Genomic DNA, 17,124 nt, shown 5'->3' with positions numbered 1-17,124 from the left:
AGGTGCATGAATAACCCAGTGGACAATTAATCAAAATTACTTTTGCCATTGAAGGAAAGGAGCTACTGGAAAGAAATTCTAAGGATTAGTATTATTCTAAAAAAAATTAAAAAAAAATCCTGAATAGTGACCCATTTCTGTCATAAGAGGGGTAGAACAGAGAAGGAATAGGATTCACAGAATAAACCTAATAAAAGAATAAAGTAACTTCATTCTCTAAAAATAAAGGACAGCATGTAAGATGGGTGAAGGTGAGATCCTTTTGGATATCTTGGATAAGAACACTTAAATTTGTCTACAGATCTGTCATCTTGGAGAGTTGCTACTGTTTTAAAGATCCTGGCTCCTCTGTGGTATGCTGAATTGGAACATATGATTTATCTTCATCATTCCTTCTCACCTGGGGTTAAGACCCTTGTCCTCTCCTGTATTCAGTTCCTTCCCTTGATCTAATAAAGATATATCCATGTTAGAAACGGTCCTGCTTACAAGGAAAAATAAAGTGGAAATTTGCCATAAAATGGCTGCCTCACAAGTGAAACCCAAACTCTGGGTTATTGAGTGATTACAAATAGTTTTTGAGCATCTGCACTGTTACAGACACTTGTGCACACAGGATGCACTGATGAACAAAACATAAAGTTGTGGCCTGTAACAGGGTGGATTCGGTACAGATGCTCTGCAGTTAAGCGTATAAGAAATGGACTGTTCTTCAACCTGGACTTCAGATTCTCTCTACTTCTTGCCTTGTGAATCTGCACATCCTATCATAGCAGTCATAGCATCTTACTCCCTGAACACATAAATCAGGGTGCACTACTGGGATTCCCAGGCCTGTCCTTGGGACCAGGTGTTGAACTCACCTTTCAGAAGTTGGCATCCCAGCTAAATAAATGTAACTGGATGCTCAATTCCAGGTTGCCTCTTTCAAAAGGCACATTGCCCCTCACCTTCATAAAAATTGTAGCTGACATTTATTAAGCGTGCCCTTTGCCAAATGGAAACTGCATTATTTAGTAATTTTAAAAAATTAAACAGTTGTTTGTTTTTGTTTTGTTTTGTTTGAGACAGGGTCGTGCTCTGTTGCCCAGGCTGGAATGCAGTGGCCTGATCATGGCTTACTGAAGTCTTGACCTCCTGGGCTAAAGCCATCCTCCCACCTCAGCCTCCAGAGTGGCTGGGACTACGGGTGTGCACCACCACACTCTGCTAATTTTTTTTTTTTTTTTTTTGTAAAGGCAGAGTTTCACTATATTTCCCAGGCTGGTCTTCAACTCCTGGGCATAAGTGATCCTCCCTACTTAGCTTCCCAAATTGCTGAGATTACATATTTGAGCCATGGCACCCGGCCTCTTTAGTTATTTAACACTCTTATATGCTCCATTTCCATCTTCAAGTATTTTAGGGAAATATTTGATTAAATTTGAGGCCTCATTCCTTTTTCCTTATTACAGGTGAGCACACACTGTATGCAGTTGCACGTGGGCATTGATCCTCATAGAGATCGCCCCCGTATTTGGCCTCAAGACAATTCTCGGCTAGACTAGCGTTGCCTATTCTTTTCTGCATCCACTGAAGGAGATTCAGAACGTCCACAAATTTGGTCCACTCTGTGACCGCTGTCCCCCTATTCCCCTTAAGCCAATTCGCCTTTGGCACAGCTTGTTGGTCCTGAAGAGGCCCTCAGAAACACTCCACGATTCCACCCTAAACTCCCAACAGATTGTATTTTCTACTGGATGGAAACCGACACCTCCTAAGATGAACTGCAGCCGTGATGCTTCTTCCTAACGGCTCAGTATGGGGTAGAGCGCGCGGCCATCTTATATGTTGCTCAGGCTGTTAAAAGTTTTTATAATTTTCTGATAATTTATCCAGTTTGCGCAGCGACTGAGGTGCCCTGAAATTAATTCACTGTCTTCCAACGCTGTGGTAACAGCCCTTCCTTCCGGGTTGTCTGGTGGGAGTCGCCGAGATGGGCGTGGCCATGATACGTCACAGTGCAAGGCCGAGGGAGGAACTGTCGTCTGGGAATGCCTGGTTTCCCGGCCAGACGCCGAGGGCCCTCAAAGTCCCTAGCAACGGCTGCGGAGGCAGATGTAAGTCGTTTTGGACGCAGGCTTAGTGTTTGGTCCCAGCGTTCGGTGGAGTCCGGAGAGACTCAGGATCAGATGGGTCGGGGTCTGGATGTGGCTCCAAGTGAAAGGCCTGTGGGGGTCAATGAAGGGGAGCCCCCTGTTCTGAGACCATGTGGGACCCTGCGTCCTGGGGTTCTCTCTGGGTTTACTCAATGGAGAAGCCTGGCTTTGGTGATAGGGCGCCTGGCGGTCAGTAATTAAGAGACCGGAAGATATTAACGACCTACTGTCAAGGTTTATGGTCTTTGAGGGAATGCCGTGGGAATCAGTGGTTGAGAAACGGGGTAGGAAAGTGTGTATCAATGAATGAACTTGGTGTCCAGTCCGGGTTTGCAATTTAATGTGATAGAGAAGCTTGGGGCTGGAGAAGGTTTTGGTGAAAGCGGTTTCAGTTTGAGGTTTCAGATTTAATTTGGAGTCAGTGTTTGAGGAGGCCTGTACATGTCTGTGGTTTAGGGGCCTGAGGAGTCTGGAGCTTTGGAGGCCTAAGGGCCCTGGAGAAGTGGGTGGGTCGAGGCTTAATAATTGACTGCTGGTTACAGTTGTGATTAAAGCTACATTTACCTAGTGGATCTACATGCAGTTCGGTTCTTCAAGTCCAAGTCTGTCTTAAAAATAACAATGAAAAACATTTCCCTTCCTATATTCATATCATTGTCTACAAATTTCTGGACAAGGTAATTATGAGTTTGCTACTAAAGTCGAGCTTTTTTCCCAACTTCACCATGTCGTTTTCATAAATATTTTCTTTCAGATTTATTCCAACACAAGAAAAAAATCTCTGCTACCCACACTTCTGATTCTTATTTAGGAGCATTTTTTTTTCACTTCATCCTACAGTTTTCACAATTGCAATACTTTGGGTAAATATTTGATTTCATCACTTAAATTCTCATCACAAACATACATACATGTATGTATGTATATATATATAGTATATATATCTCTATATTTCTATCTGTATATACATCTATGTATCTATGTATGTATGTATCTATGTATCTATCTATCTATCTATCTATACAGACAGAGTCAGTCTGTCTGTCTGTCTATTATCTATCTATCTATCTATCTATCTATCTATCTATCTATCTATACAGAGAGAGTCAGTCTTGCCCTGTCTCCCAGGCTGGAGTACAGTGGTGCCATCAGCTCACTCTAACCTTGAACTCCTGGGTTTAAGGGATCCTCCTGCCTCAGCCTCCCAAGTAGCTGGACTACATATAAAATTTTTCAATGGCAGTATCACATCAGAAGGTTGTACCAGTGGCTTAGTAAATGGAGTCACATTAAATGTTTGCCTTAATTAGGAATGGAATTGACATGTATAAAATATTCAATTCTATTTCTATATTTTCTCCATATATATAACATTCTGATACCCTAATTACTCAAGTTCTTCCGTTCCCACCCCAAGATTTGTGGTTCATTTTTTTATGTCCTAGACCTTATGGTTACATTTATTCTTAAGTAGCTTATACTGTTTTTTCATAATTCCTCTAGAAGAGGAAGTCATTTTTTAAAAATTGAGACAGAGTCTCACACTGCTGCCCAGGCTAGAGTGCAGTAGTATGATCTTGGCTCACTGCAACCTCCGCCTCCCAGGCTCAAGGGATTCTCCCACTTCAGTAGCTGAGACTACAGGCACTCGCCACCATGCCCAGCTAATTTTTGTATTTTTTGTAGAAATGAGGTTTCACCATGTTGCCCAGGCTGGTCTTGAACTCCTGAGCCCAAGCGATCCACCTGATGCATTACCTGCCTCAGACTCCAAAGTGCTAGGATTACAGGCGTGAGCCACTGCTTCTAGCCAAGCATTTCTTAAATCCAAATATTTGCTGGAGTATGCGTACCTAATGCATGTATTAAGGCCTATCCCTCTGAGAGTCTGGGTTGATAGACTTGGAGTACAATCCCTGCAGAGTGTTGATAAAATTCTCTAGGGGATGGTGTTGTGACGTACTTGGTAACTCACAGCCCTAATATATGCTAAAATGGATGGAATTTTGTGAGAAACAAGAAAATATCTTCTAGTAGTGATGATTTTTTTGTAACAAATATATGAAATATCTGTATGTAATACAGGCTTTGAACACAAGGTATTGTTAGAATTCTAGGTTGTGGGAAGTTACATGTCAAGATGTTACTGAAATGCCAAGGGTTCGGTCTAGGTCCCGTTGCTTGCCACACAGAAAGACAATCACTGAGACAATGAGTATTGCAAGAGAAGAAAGGCATTTTTGGGTAACAGCAGGTGGGAGGGGAAAATAAATATCAAATTTCTCTCCCCACAACCGACTAAAATTGGTGGCTTATATAACAGGTGAAGAATATAATACAGGAATTAGGGAAGGGTAAGGAAGAGGAGTTGGCCAACAGGAATCAGGTGGCGGGTTAGGCAATCATGATTGATGAGGGGTCCTCCCTCGCATTGTCTAGATGCAGTGATCTGGTAAGTTTCAGTTCCTTGATACTATCTGGGAGGCCTGATGGTTGGTTTCATGAGAAATGAACTCAGATAAAACGAATACAAGTTTCAAGCTTTCAGACTAGGAGGGTCAATTTCTATATTTATTCAAAAAGACTGTTAACATCATTTCTGTGGGGAAATCAGGCCAGTTTAAAAAATGATCAGCAAAGATAGGGAATATGATAGAAATGTAAAGGAAATAGACGTTAAAGCGATATATAGAGCATAGGGAATGATGGCATGATATGTAAAAGGCATATCTAAATTTTGAATGAAGATAATGAAGGGCATAGAATGAAGAGATTAAATGGAAAATTTGTCAAGCCATGGGGGAGAATGCCAAAAGATTTGGTCCGAAGCCAGCCATATGAAAGCCAACGTTAGAAGGTGTCTGTAGGGGAAGTAGTAGAATTGAAATGTGGATAAGTGGGGTAATCATAGCAACATTAACTTTTATTGCCAGGCTGACTGGATTTTGTGTTAGTAATTGAGGTAGCATGGTAGAGGGTAGGTTTCTTTTGTATTTTTCTAGCCTATGGGCAGTCTTATCTTTCACCCAGTGACAGCAATGATGCAATAATAAGGAACAGCCAGAGTTTCATATATAAATAAATATATATATATATATATATATATAAATTATATATATATCTTTTGGGATGGAGTCTTGCTCTTTCGCCCAGTCTAGATTGCAATGGTGTGATCTCGGCTCTGCCTCTGCCTCCTGGGTTCAAGTGATTCTCCCACCTCAGCCTCCCTAGTAGCTGGGATTACAGGCGCCTACCACCATGCCCAGCTAATTTTTTGTATTTTTAGTAGAGATGGGGCTTCACCATGTTGGCCAGGTTGGTCTCGAACTCCAGACCTCAGGTGATCCACCCGCCTCAGCCTCTCAAAGTGCTGGGATTACAGGTGTGAACCACCGCCTTACGTTCTGGCTGGGGAAAACAAAATAAAAACACAAGCAAACTAAAAAATGGGGTAGCTGCAAATTATAAGAGAAAACACACACTGCCTATATCCAATCAGGGAAATAAGCAGACACACTTGTTTTAAACAAATGTCTCGGGAGAGGCAAGTCAGAATGTCAGATTTTGACTTCAGCGTATCTGTAACACTCTTAGATGGTCATCCTGTTTTTAAAATGCATCCCTTTTCTTCATTCCGTATCAGCAAACTAATTTTCCCAAAGCACCAATCTCACATTTGGAGGGAAACTTATTCTCAATGTCCAACCTTTAGCCTCACTGTGGGCACATTCTCCTGTGCTTCTAAAGAAAGGAGGAAAGATGAGAAACAATGATCATTTGGAAAGTTTGTAACAGGCCAGTGAACCATGTAGACTTCTCCAGAAGCAGATGTGCTTCTGAATAGGATAAGATGTGTTACTGAATGGGTGCTGCTGCTGGTGCCCACATGTGTTGTCTGTCACCTTCTTCAGTCACATTTGGCATGTAGTACCTACACAGATGTCACATCTGAATTTTTCCCATTTAATTGTCCCTAATATACTGATCCCTTGTCATGTAACTAATAGCATCTTCTATAATTCTACAATTATGTCTTGGTTGGCATCACACAGGGGCCTAAGGGACCACTTTCTTCCTTTTAAGCCAAGACTCATGCCACCTTTACATATTTCTTAGAAAGGAGGATATGTAATGGAGGAAGACAAGGCTCACCAATGAGTTCAAAACAAGGGGATGAAGAAAGTGAGGAATTAAGGTTTGCTCCTAAGTATTTTGCTTGAGTCAAGAGACTCTTTTTTTTTTTTAAAGATATATTTAACATTTTACATTATGTATATAATAGTCAAAAAGTCTTTTATCTCAGTCAATGAGTATTTTCTTTCAGTGAAAGGGTCTTATATGTTGGGGTCATCTGGCCTGGGATCTAGGAAACATGGAAGGAAATTAATCTGTAATAAAAGGTTAGTAATTAAGAGGTCAAGCTCTGTGACTCAGTCTCCAAAGCCAACTTTCCTCAAGTCCTAATAACTTTTAGACACCCCCAATAGACAGACTATCTATTTTCTTTTAGGCTCAACATTCTTTACATAAGACATGTGAATCCACACGTCTATGCCTTCTACATTTTAGTGCAAGGATTACTAAGAAGTATCTAATAGAGCGCTTTCCAGTTTGGTTAAAGGGAGTCCTTTAACCAAATATCATTTTAGATATCATTTCCAATAGAAAAAAAATATCCTGGCTGAAGTTCATGGATTTTAAGTTCTTTGTTTTCTGGGAGTTCACTATAAAAAGAGTCTTTTTTCAAACTGTGATTTTTAGTTAGTTGTTTTATAAAGATGTCAGAAAAATGTAATATGTCTTCTTTTAGCATTATGGATTTATACTTTCCTGGGGATAATTTCATGCATCTACCTGTTATTATCTCAATTGGGGAAAACTGATGTCTACCAAAAGGGGTGGATTTTAGGTTAAGCAAAACCAGTGGAAGGGCCCATGGCCAAGACATGTTAAAAGCCTGGGTTAATTTTGCCAATTGAATTTTAATTATTTTGTTTTTGCATTCTACTAATGCAGTTGCTGAGGGGGATATGCAGAATGGAACTGTTAAAGAACTGGCCATATTTTACATAGTGACTGAATTACATGTGCAGTGAAATGAGTACCTGTGCCCCTATGAAGTTCTAGAAAGACTCCTCAAGTCTAAATAATTTTTCAAGGAGAATTTTACTTACTGTTAGGGCTGTTGCTCTTCTGCACTTAAATGCTTCTACCCAATTAAACTATACAGACTTTCACTACTAGAACATACTTGTATCCTTGTGATGAGGTAGTCGAATAAAATCTGCCACACCTCAAAGGGGGCCTCAGGTAAAGAAAAATGTTCTTAGGAAATATGTAAAGGTTTCCCTGATTATATTTTGGGCAAATATGGCAGCGACTAAATGCTTTATGGGCTATAGTTGAAGAAACTTTTCAAAATACTATTTTTCTCAAGTAACCACTTTATCAGGGCTCCGGTGAATTAAACCAGCCCATAGGGTTGAAAATGATGACTGTAATTCAGTAGGAAGTATAGGCAAGTTGTTTAGTCCATACCATATTTCACCTTTTTGTTTTCTATTTTCTAATTCTGTTTTTAGAGCTCTGGATTGGGTTAATTTATGTCAAATTTGGGGGCTTCTTTCAAAGTTAATATGAATTGTTTTTATTGCCTAGATGTATTTAGGCAGTCCTCATTGTAACCTTATGAGCTAGCTGACTTCCTTCACTTTCTGGAGTATCTGATTTGGAATTTTTTGGAGTATCTGATTTGGATTTTAATGATAGGTAGTGAGTTTTGTAATAATGTTTTTAATAATAAAGAGATAAGGTATCCATTTTTTAAGGACTGTCCAGAAGAGGTTCAGGACCCTCCTTATTTATTTTCACAGTATTACAAAGTCACGAATGACTTCAAAGGTATATCTGTTACCTGTATGTAAATTAGCAGTTATTCATTTTGCCAATTGAAAAGCTCTAATTAATGCTATCAATTTGGCTTGTTGAGCAGAGATTGCTTCTAGAAGATAAGCACTTTCTATTTTTTCTCCTTGGGATATTATAAAATAACCTGCTTGTAATTTGAGATTAATCTTTAAGTAAGGTCTGTCTGTAAATCAAACCACACCAGTGTTACTAAGATGAGTTTCTTGCAGGTTTGTCCTAGGAGAGACAAGCTGACCAGTTAAGGTTACGCAATCATGAGGCACTTCATCCAAATTTAGGGGGAGAAGAGTAGTAGAATTTAGGTTATTACATGTAGACATTGTCATATGAGGTGCAGAAAGAAGTAGGACTTCTAAAGGGACTAGCCTGCTAACTAAATAATTCTGAGCATGAAGTGAATTTAGAAGTGCTTCCAGGCTGGCATGCTGGCTCATGCCTGTAACTCTAGCACTTTGGGAGGCCAAGGTGGGTAGATTCCTTGAACTCAGGAGTTCGAGACCAGCCTGGGCAACATGGTGAAACCCCATCTCTACTTAAAATACAAAAATTAGCCAGGGGTGGTGGCAGGCACCTATAGTCCCAGCTACTTAGAGGTTGAGGTGGGAGGATGGCTTGAGCCCGGGAGGCAGAGGTTGCAGTGAGCCAAAATCACACCACTGCAGTCTAGCCTGAGCAACAGAGCCAGACCGTGTCTCAAAAAAAAGAAAAAAAAAAAGATTATGCAATCACAAGGCATTTCATTCAAATTTAGGGGCAGTTTCATATGAGGTGCATAAAGAAGTAGGACTTCCAAAGGGATCAGCCTGCTAACTAAATATTTCTGAGTATGAAGTGAATTTAGAAGTGCTTCCAGGCTGGGTGTGGTGGCTCATGCCTGTAATCCCAGCACACTGGGAGGCTAAGGCAAAAGGCTCTCTTGAGCTCAGGAATTTGAGACCAGCCTGGGAAACATAAGGAGACACCCCTGCCTCCACAAAAAATTTTAAAAATTAGCCAGGCATGTTGGCGTGCACCTGAAGTCCCAGCTAGCTAGGAGGCTGATTTGGGAAGATTGCTTGAGCCCAGGAGGTTTACTAGTAGGGTGATTGCTGTATTAACCGTATGCAGGCTGGCAGTCTTCTAGCCACTGAATCCAATGGCTGACTGTTGTATTATACAGGTCTATTTTGAGCCCCCATGTTTTTGGGTCAGAATGCCTAGGACATTTTCTTGATTTTCCTGTACAAACAATGTAAACAAAATTTATAATTTGGATTTCCTAGTACTGGGACATCTAAGAGATCCTTTAAATTGTTCCTAACATTAATTGATTTTTCTCTGTCCAATCCAGAGAGTCTGCTTGTCTCATTTTAAAAGGGTATATAGAAAGGTAAGCTTTTAATGAAAAATTCAGAATCTAATTTCTGCAATAATTTTCCAGTTCCAGAAATCCTCTTAGGTGTTTTCTTAGTTTTTAGGGTAAGCAAGGAAAATATTTGCTTTATTTTCTATTTGGATCAATAAAAAGGCCTTTCTTGGACAATAGATAACTCTAAATATTTTACTCATTGTTGACAGAACTCAAGAATTTTTACTGGAGACCCCATGTCTTTTTGAAAGCAATTTTTGTAACAAGTGAATCCCATCTTTTTGTAGCAGATTTCTCACCTTCTGGACAAAGAAGGAAATCATCTACATACTGTATTAAAGTGTAGTTTTCAAAAAATGCAGCATACAAGACATTTGGTTTCAATATTTCTGAGAAATAAGTTGGACTCTGAGTATATTCATGAGGCACAATCATCCATGTCCATTGTTTGTCTTTCCATGTGAAGCCAGTAGTGTGGGGGAAAGAAAGAGAGATGACTGTTACTGTGTCTATGTAGAAGGAAGTAGACATAAGAAACTCCATTTTGTTCTGTACTAAGAAAAATTCTTCTGCCTTGAGATGCTGTTAATCTTTAACCCTAGCACCAACCCTGTGCTTGCAGAGACATGTACTGTGTTGACTCAAGGTTTAATGGATTTAGGGCTGTGCAGGATGTGCTTTGGTAAAAATGTGTTTGCAGGCAGTATGCTTGGTGAAAGTCATCACCATTCTCCAGTCTCGAGCACCCAGGGTCATAATGCATTGCAGAAGGCCGCAGGGAACTCTGCCCAAGAAAGCCTGGGTATTGTCCAAAGTTTCTCCCCACTGAGACAGCCTGAGATATGGCCTTGTGGGAAGGGAAGGACCTGACCATCTCCCAGCCCAACACCTGTAAAGGGTCTGTGCTGAGGAGGATTAGTGAAAGAGGAAGTCCTCTTTGCAGTTGAGATAAGAAGAAGGTATCTCTCTCCTGCTGGTCGCTGGGAATGGAATGTCTCAGTGTAAAACCCGATAGTATGTTCTATTTACTGAGATAGGAGAAAACCATCTTATGGCTGGAGGTGAGACATGCTGGCAGCAATACTACTCTTTACTGCACCAAGATGTTTGTGTAAAGTCAAACATAAATCTGGCCTACGTGCACATCAAGGCACAGCACCTTTCCTTAAACTTATTTATGACACAGAGATGTTTGCTCACATGCTTTCCTGCTGACCCTCTCCCCACTATTACCCAATAGTCCTGCCACATCGCCCTCTCTGAGATGGTAGAGACAGTGATCAGTAAATACTGAGGGAACTCAGAGACCAGTGCCGGTGGAGGTCCTCCGTATGCTGAGCGCCGGTCCCCTGGGCCCACTGTTCTTTCTCTATACTTTGTCTCTGTGTCTTATTTCTTTTCTGTCTCTTGTCCCACCGGACGAGAAACACCTACAGGTGTGGAGGGGCTGGCCCCCTTCAGCTGTACACAAGCAAACACCAGATTCTCCATTCTCAGCTTCCATTACTCTATGCCATACATTTGATTCTTATTCTGTCCCTTCTGAGGTATCTTGCGGTCTTATACGCTACCAGGAATTTGCAAGTACTTTCTTTTCTTATGAAGTGTTTGGCACACAGGAAAAAATGAAGGAATATTAGTTACTATACTTGTCCTTTCATGAATCATTTGAAATGTCACTTCTTCAGACAGCAGTCTGGGATGCCTCTCAGGTTTGTCTTATTTATAATAATGCAATCATTAAATATAAAATTGCAACTCTTTTTTTTTATTAATTTTTTTTGCATACAAAAACCATAAACATTTTCTAAAAATACATACAAACAAAAAGATGTGTATCAAGCATATTAGGAAGGTTGCACATGGGAAGACGGGGAATAGAAATGGGGAGTGGGAATCAAAATAAATGAGAGAGGGACTTTATGTGGATCAGTGATAATAACTCAATCCTCTATTTGACGAAGAAGGAGAAGGAAGAGGAAGAAAAAGAAAGTGGGATAAAGGATCAGAAAGGGAGGAAAATAGAAAAGATTAGAGTATGACTCCAGGATAGACCTGTTTTGTTGTCACTGAGTTGGTTGGTTGGTCTGTTGTATTTTTCATATGTTTCGCCATGTTGGCCAGACTGGTCTCGAACTCCTAGCCCGAAGTGATCAACCCGCCTTGGCCCCCCAGAGTGCCAGGACCACAGGTGTGAGCCACCACGTCCAGCCCCCAGATTGCTTCTGGCCTCTGTGGTATACTTCCCAGGTGGGGCGGTCGGGCAGAGGCGCTCCCCACATCCCAGACGGGGCGGCCGGGCAGAGGCGCTCCTCACTTCCCAGACAGGGCGGACAGGCAGAGATGCTCCTCACTTCTTCCCAGATGGGGTGGCTGGGCAGAGGTGCTCCTCACTTCTACCCAGACGGGGCGGCCGGGCAGAGGTGCTCCTCATTTCTTCCCAGATGGGGCGGCCGGGCAGAGGCGCTCCTCACTTCCCAGACGGGGCGACCGGGTAGACGCATTGCTCATTTCTTCCCAGATGGGGCGGCCGGGCAGAGACGCTCCTCACTTCTTCCCAGACGGGGCGGCCGGGCAGAGGCGCTCCTCACTTCCCAGACGGGGCGGCCGGGCAGAGGGGCTCCTCACTTCCCAGACGATGGGTGGCCGGACAGGGGCGCTCCTCACTTCCCAGACGGGGCGGCCGGGCAGAGGCGCTCCTCACTTCCCAGACGGGGTGGCCGGGCAGAGGCGCTCCTCACTTCTTCCTGGACGGGGCGGCCGGGCAGAGGCGCTCCTCTCTTCCCAGATGAGGCGGCCGGGCAGAGGCGCTCCTCACTTCTTCCCGGATGGGGCGGCCGGGCAGAGGCGCTCCTCACTTCTTCCCGGACGGGGCGGCCGGGCAGAGGCGCTCCTCACTTCTTCCCAGATGGGGAGGCCGGGCAGAGGCGCTCCTCACTTTTTCCTGGACGGGGCGGCCGGGCAGAGGCGCTCCTCACTTCCCAGACGGGGTGGCCAGGCAGAGGGGCTCCTCACTTCCCAGACGATGGGTGGCCAGGCAGAGGCGCTCCTCACTTCCCAGACAGGGCGGCCGGTCAGAGGTGCCCCTCACTTCCCAGACAATGGGTGGCCGGGCAGAGGCGCCCCTCACTTCCCAGACGATGGGTGGCCGGGCAGAGGCGCCCCTCACTTCCCAGACGATGGGTGGCCGGGCAGAGGCGCTCCTCACTTCCCAGACGGGGTGGCCGGGCAGAGGCGCTCCTCACTTCCCAGATGGGGCGGCCGGGCAGAGGCGCTCCTCACTTCCCAGACGATGGGTGGCCGGGCAGAGGCGCCCCTCACTTCCCAGACGATGGGTGGCCGGGCAGAGGCGCTCCTCACTTCCCAGACGATGGGTGGCCGGGCAGAGGCGCTCCTCACTTCCCAGACGATGGGTGGCCGGGCAGAGGCGCTCCTCACTTCCCAGACGATGGGTGGCCGGGCAGAGGCGCTCCTCACTTCCCAGACGATGGGTGGCCGGGCAGAGGCGCTCCTCACTTCTTCCCGGACGGGGCGGCCGGGCAGAGGCGCTCCTCTCTTCCCAGATGAGGCGGCTGGGCAGAGGCGCTCCTCACTTCTTCCCGGATGAGGCGGCCGGGCAGAGGTGCTCCTCACTTCCCAGACGAGGTGGCCGGGCAGAGGCGCTCCTCACTTCTTCCCGGACGGGGCGGCCGGGCAGAGGCGCTCCTCACTTCCCAGATGATGGGTGGCCGGGCAGAGGCGCACCTCACTTCCCAGACGATGGGTGGCCGGGCAGAGGCGCTCCTCACTTCCCAGACGGGGCGGCCGGGCAGAGGCGCTCCTCACTTCCCAGACGGGGCGGCCGGGCAGAGGCGCTCCTCACTTCCCAGATGGGGCGGCCGGGCAGAGGGGCTCCTCACTTCCCAGACGATGGGTGGCCGGGCAGAGGTGCTCCTCACTTCCCAGACGGGGTGGCCGGGCAGAGGCGCTCCTCACTTCTTCCCGGACGGGGCGGCTGGGCAGAGGCGCTCCTCACTTCCCAGACGGGGCGGCCGGGCAGAGGCGCTCCTCACTTCCCAGACGATGGGTGGCCGGGCAGAGGCGTTCCTCACTTCCCAGACGGGGCGGCCGGGCAGAGGCGCTCCTCACCTCCCAGACGATGGGTGGCCGGGCAGAGGCGCTCCTCATTTCCCAGACGATGGGTGGCCGGGCAGAGGCGCTCCTCACCTCCCAGACGGGGCGGCGGCCGGGCAGGGGCTGCAATCCCAGCACACTGGTAGGCCAAGGCAGGCGGCTGGGAGGCGGAGGCTGCTGCGAGCCAAGACCACGCCACCGCACTCCAGCCTGGGCCACACGGAGCACCCCGTGAGCGAGACTCCGCCTGCAGTTCCAGCACTTCGGGAGGCCGAGGCGGGCAGAGCACTTGGGGTCAGGAGCCGGAGAGCAGCGTGGCCAACATGGCGATACCACGCCTGCAGCCAAAGGAGGAAAAGCAGGCTGGAGAGCGTTGGCAGTCCCAGGCAGTCCGTGGTGCGGGGCAGCAGCGAGCCCAGTAGATTACATGCAGGCTGGGCCACAGAGGGAAAAAAAGAAAGAAAGGAAGGAAGGAAGGAAGGAAGGAAGGAAGGAAGGAAAATTGCAACTCTTAAGTCGGGCTAAGGAAGGGAACTATAGAAGGCATTCAATAGGGAAATGGAGGAAGCATCTCTCTTCCAGGGATAATTGAAGATCATTTTTCATGATCATCATCATCTGCTCACATAACTGCTCTTCAGAATGGACTGTGAGTTCCACAAAGGCAGAACTCTATAATTTTTTTTTAGCCCCAGTGCTCAGAACAAAAACTGGAACACAGCACTTCGATAATAAGACTATTGAATAACCATATTTGGCTTACAGGTTACAGTCATTCCTTCTTCACTTACCCTCAAGGTGCTGTGCTGCTACTCAGTGATAATTAAACATACAAAAGATGCGGGCGGGTGTGGTGGCTCACGCCTGTAGTCCCAGCACTTTGGGAGGCCGAGGCAGTGGATCACAAGGTCAGGAGATCCAGACCATCCAGCCAACATGGTGAAACCCCATCTCTATGAAAAATACAAAAAAATTAGTTGGGTGTGGTGGCACGTGCCTGTAGTCCCAGCTACTCGGGAGGCTGAGGCAGCAGAATTGCTTGAACCTGGGAGGCAGAGGTTGCAGTGAGCTGAGATTGCACCACTGCACTCCAGCCTGGCAAGAGAGCAAGACTCCGTCTCAAACAAACAAAACATAGAAAAGACGCAAAAGAGTGTATGCAGTATGCCACCTTTTGAAAAAAGGACAAATAATAATATATACTTGTATTATAAAAAGAAACACTGGATGGATTCACAGTAAACATGTTTACCTGTAAAAGCTAGAAGGTCAGGGGAAAACTAGGATTGAGAACAGGATAAGATATTCACAAATGTACTTCTTTGTATAGCTTTAAGTTTTGAATCGCATGACTATGTGACCTAGTCAAACTATTTCAGAGTAAAAATAAACAGCCAGTAGTCTCTATCGCCCTAGCAGTGGAGGCTGATCACAGGATAATCTAAGGATGAGGTCATAAAATAAAACAAACCCTCCAAGCAAAAAAAAAAAAGTTTTAGATGCCAGAAAACATTGGAATCTAGAGCCTGCCACTTGGCAGCTAAGTAGCTTGAAAGCTGTCGGAGCAACATTCCCTAATTCAACCAGATACTATCTCAGCATCTGCGAGGTGCCTGATCTAGTGCCTGATGTTGGAGGTGAAATGTGGAAAAAACAGACCTGCTCTCTTGAAGGGCGCCAGCCCCTCCACACCTGTGGGTATTTCTCGTCAGGTGGGATGAGAGACTGAGAAAAGAAATAAGACACAAAGTATAGAGAAAGAACAGTGGGCCCAGGGGACCAGCATTCAGCATACGGAGGATCCGTGCCAGCACTGGTCTCTGAGTTCCCTCAGTATTTATTGATCACTATCTCTACTGTCTCAGTAAGGGGGATGTGGCAGGACTATAGGGTGATGGTGGGGAGAGGGTCAGCAGGAAAACATGTGAGCAAAGGACTCTGTGTCATAAATAAGTTTAAGGAAAGGTGCTGTGCCTTGTGCATACAGGCCAGATTTATGTTTGACTTTACACAAACATCTCAATGCAGTAAAGAGCAGTATTGCCGCCAGCATGTCTCACCTCCAGCCATAAGGTGGTTTTCTCCTATCTCAGTAAACAGAATGTATGATCGGTTTTTACACCGACACATTCCATTCCGAGGGACGAGCAGGAGACAGATGCCTTCCTCTTATCTCAACTGCAAAGAGGCCTTCCTCTTTCACTAATCCTCCTCAGCACAGACCCTTTATGGGGGTTGGGCTGGGGTTCGGTCAGGTCTTTCCCTTCCCATGAGGCCATATCTCAGGCTGGCTCAGTGGGGCAAAACCTTGGACAATACCCAGGCTTTCTTGGGCAGAGGTCCCTGCGGCTTTCCACAGTGCATTTTTTCCCTGGGTACCAGAGACTGGAGAATGGCGATGACTTTTCCCAAGCATACTGCCTGCAAACACCTTTTTAACAAAGCACATCCTGCACAGCCCTAAATCCATTAAACCTTGAGTCAACACAGCACATGTTTCTGTGAGCACAGTGTTGGGGCTAGTGTTACAGATTAACAGCATCTCAAGGCAGAAGAATTTCTTAGTACAGAACAAAATGGAGTTCCTTATGTCGACTTCTTTCTTCATAGACACAGTAACAGTCTGATCTTTCTTTTCCCCACACTCTCTGCCTTCCGGGAGTTTAGAATTCAGATGGGGAATGCATATTGAAATCTACAAAATGTTAAACTGCAGTTCCCCTAAGTGCTAGGAAGAAGAGGAACATGATCCTATTGGAGGTCAGACTGGTGAGGGAAAGCTGCCCTGAATTAGTGATGTTTGAAGATCATGAAGGAGGAAAAACGCAGAAAATGGGGTGAAAGAAAAGTTCAGGCAGAAGAAAGAGCATGCACAGAGGCCTGAAGGTGATGAAAGGATGTCAGCAGCATATGAGGGGCCAAAGGAGGGCCAGTGTGTCAGAACAGGGAAAGCAAGGTGGAGTATGGGAGAGGGAAGAAAGAACCAGAACATGCAGACTTGATGGCCATTTTAAGGATGTTTGCCACTGTCCAAACCCCAAGCAGAACAGTCATTGCATGTTTCAAAGTTTAAAGCAAGAGAGTTTCATAATCACAGCTCTATTAAGCTTAAAAAGTATGCTATATGAGGAATCCTTGGCTCAGTGCATGGGAACCCTTTTTGTCATCAAGTCAGTTTTGATTAAGTTCAGGCACACCTATACTCTTGATTCCTCCTTTTCCCCTCGCTGGGCCTAATACCATTACTTGTATTAATTGTGTTTCTTGCTAGGCACTGTTTTAAGTACTTTACATTTACTTCTCACAACAAACCTGAGGCAGATATTTCTGTTGAATTCTGACCTAGCCACAACAAGGCAAATCCTCATTTATTTTCCTATGAGCAGCACTTACTGTAACTTGGACAGTGTATCCATATGGGATGAAGGTGAAAAAACTGGATTAAGAAGGCCAAGAGACCTACTCCCAGAAAAATGAGAAGAATGATGAAGATAAATCATGTCTCAAAAAAAAAAAAAGAAGGGCCGGGCGCGGTGGCTCACGCTTGTAATCCCAGCACTTTGGGAGGCCGAGGCGGGCAGATCACGAGGTCAGGAG

General features: G+C 45.3%; 1 long non-coding RNA gene across 6 annotated transcripts in view; it reads left to right on the top strand.

Moving 5' to 3' along the window:
- Positions 1-1,992: 1,992 nt before the first annotated feature.
- Positions 1,993-17,124, top strand: part of LOC129460757 (uncharacterized) — a 34,038-nt gene continuing 18,906 nt past the window's right edge. For 4 of the 6 annotated variants that reach the window (XR_008650302.2, XR_008650300.2, XR_010115236.1 and 1 more), the window contains exon 1: positions 2,001-2,099. This is a non-coding gene — a long non-coding RNA (uncharacterized lncRNA). Of the gene's footprint in view, positions 2,100-17,124 lie in introns of all 6 variants that reach the window. The other 2 variants (XR_008650301.2, XR_010115237.1) reach the window with 1 other exon arrangement.

Source organism: Symphalangus syndactylus, chromosome 13 (assembly GCF_028878055.3).
Source record: "Symphalangus syndactylus isolate Jambi chromosome 13, NHGRI_mSymSyn1-v2.1_pri, whole genome shotgun sequence".
Lineage (NCBI taxonomy): Eukaryota > Metazoa > Chordata > Mammalia > Primates > Hylobatidae > Symphalangus > Symphalangus syndactylus.
This window is presented reverse-complemented; position numbering and strand designations above follow the sequence as displayed.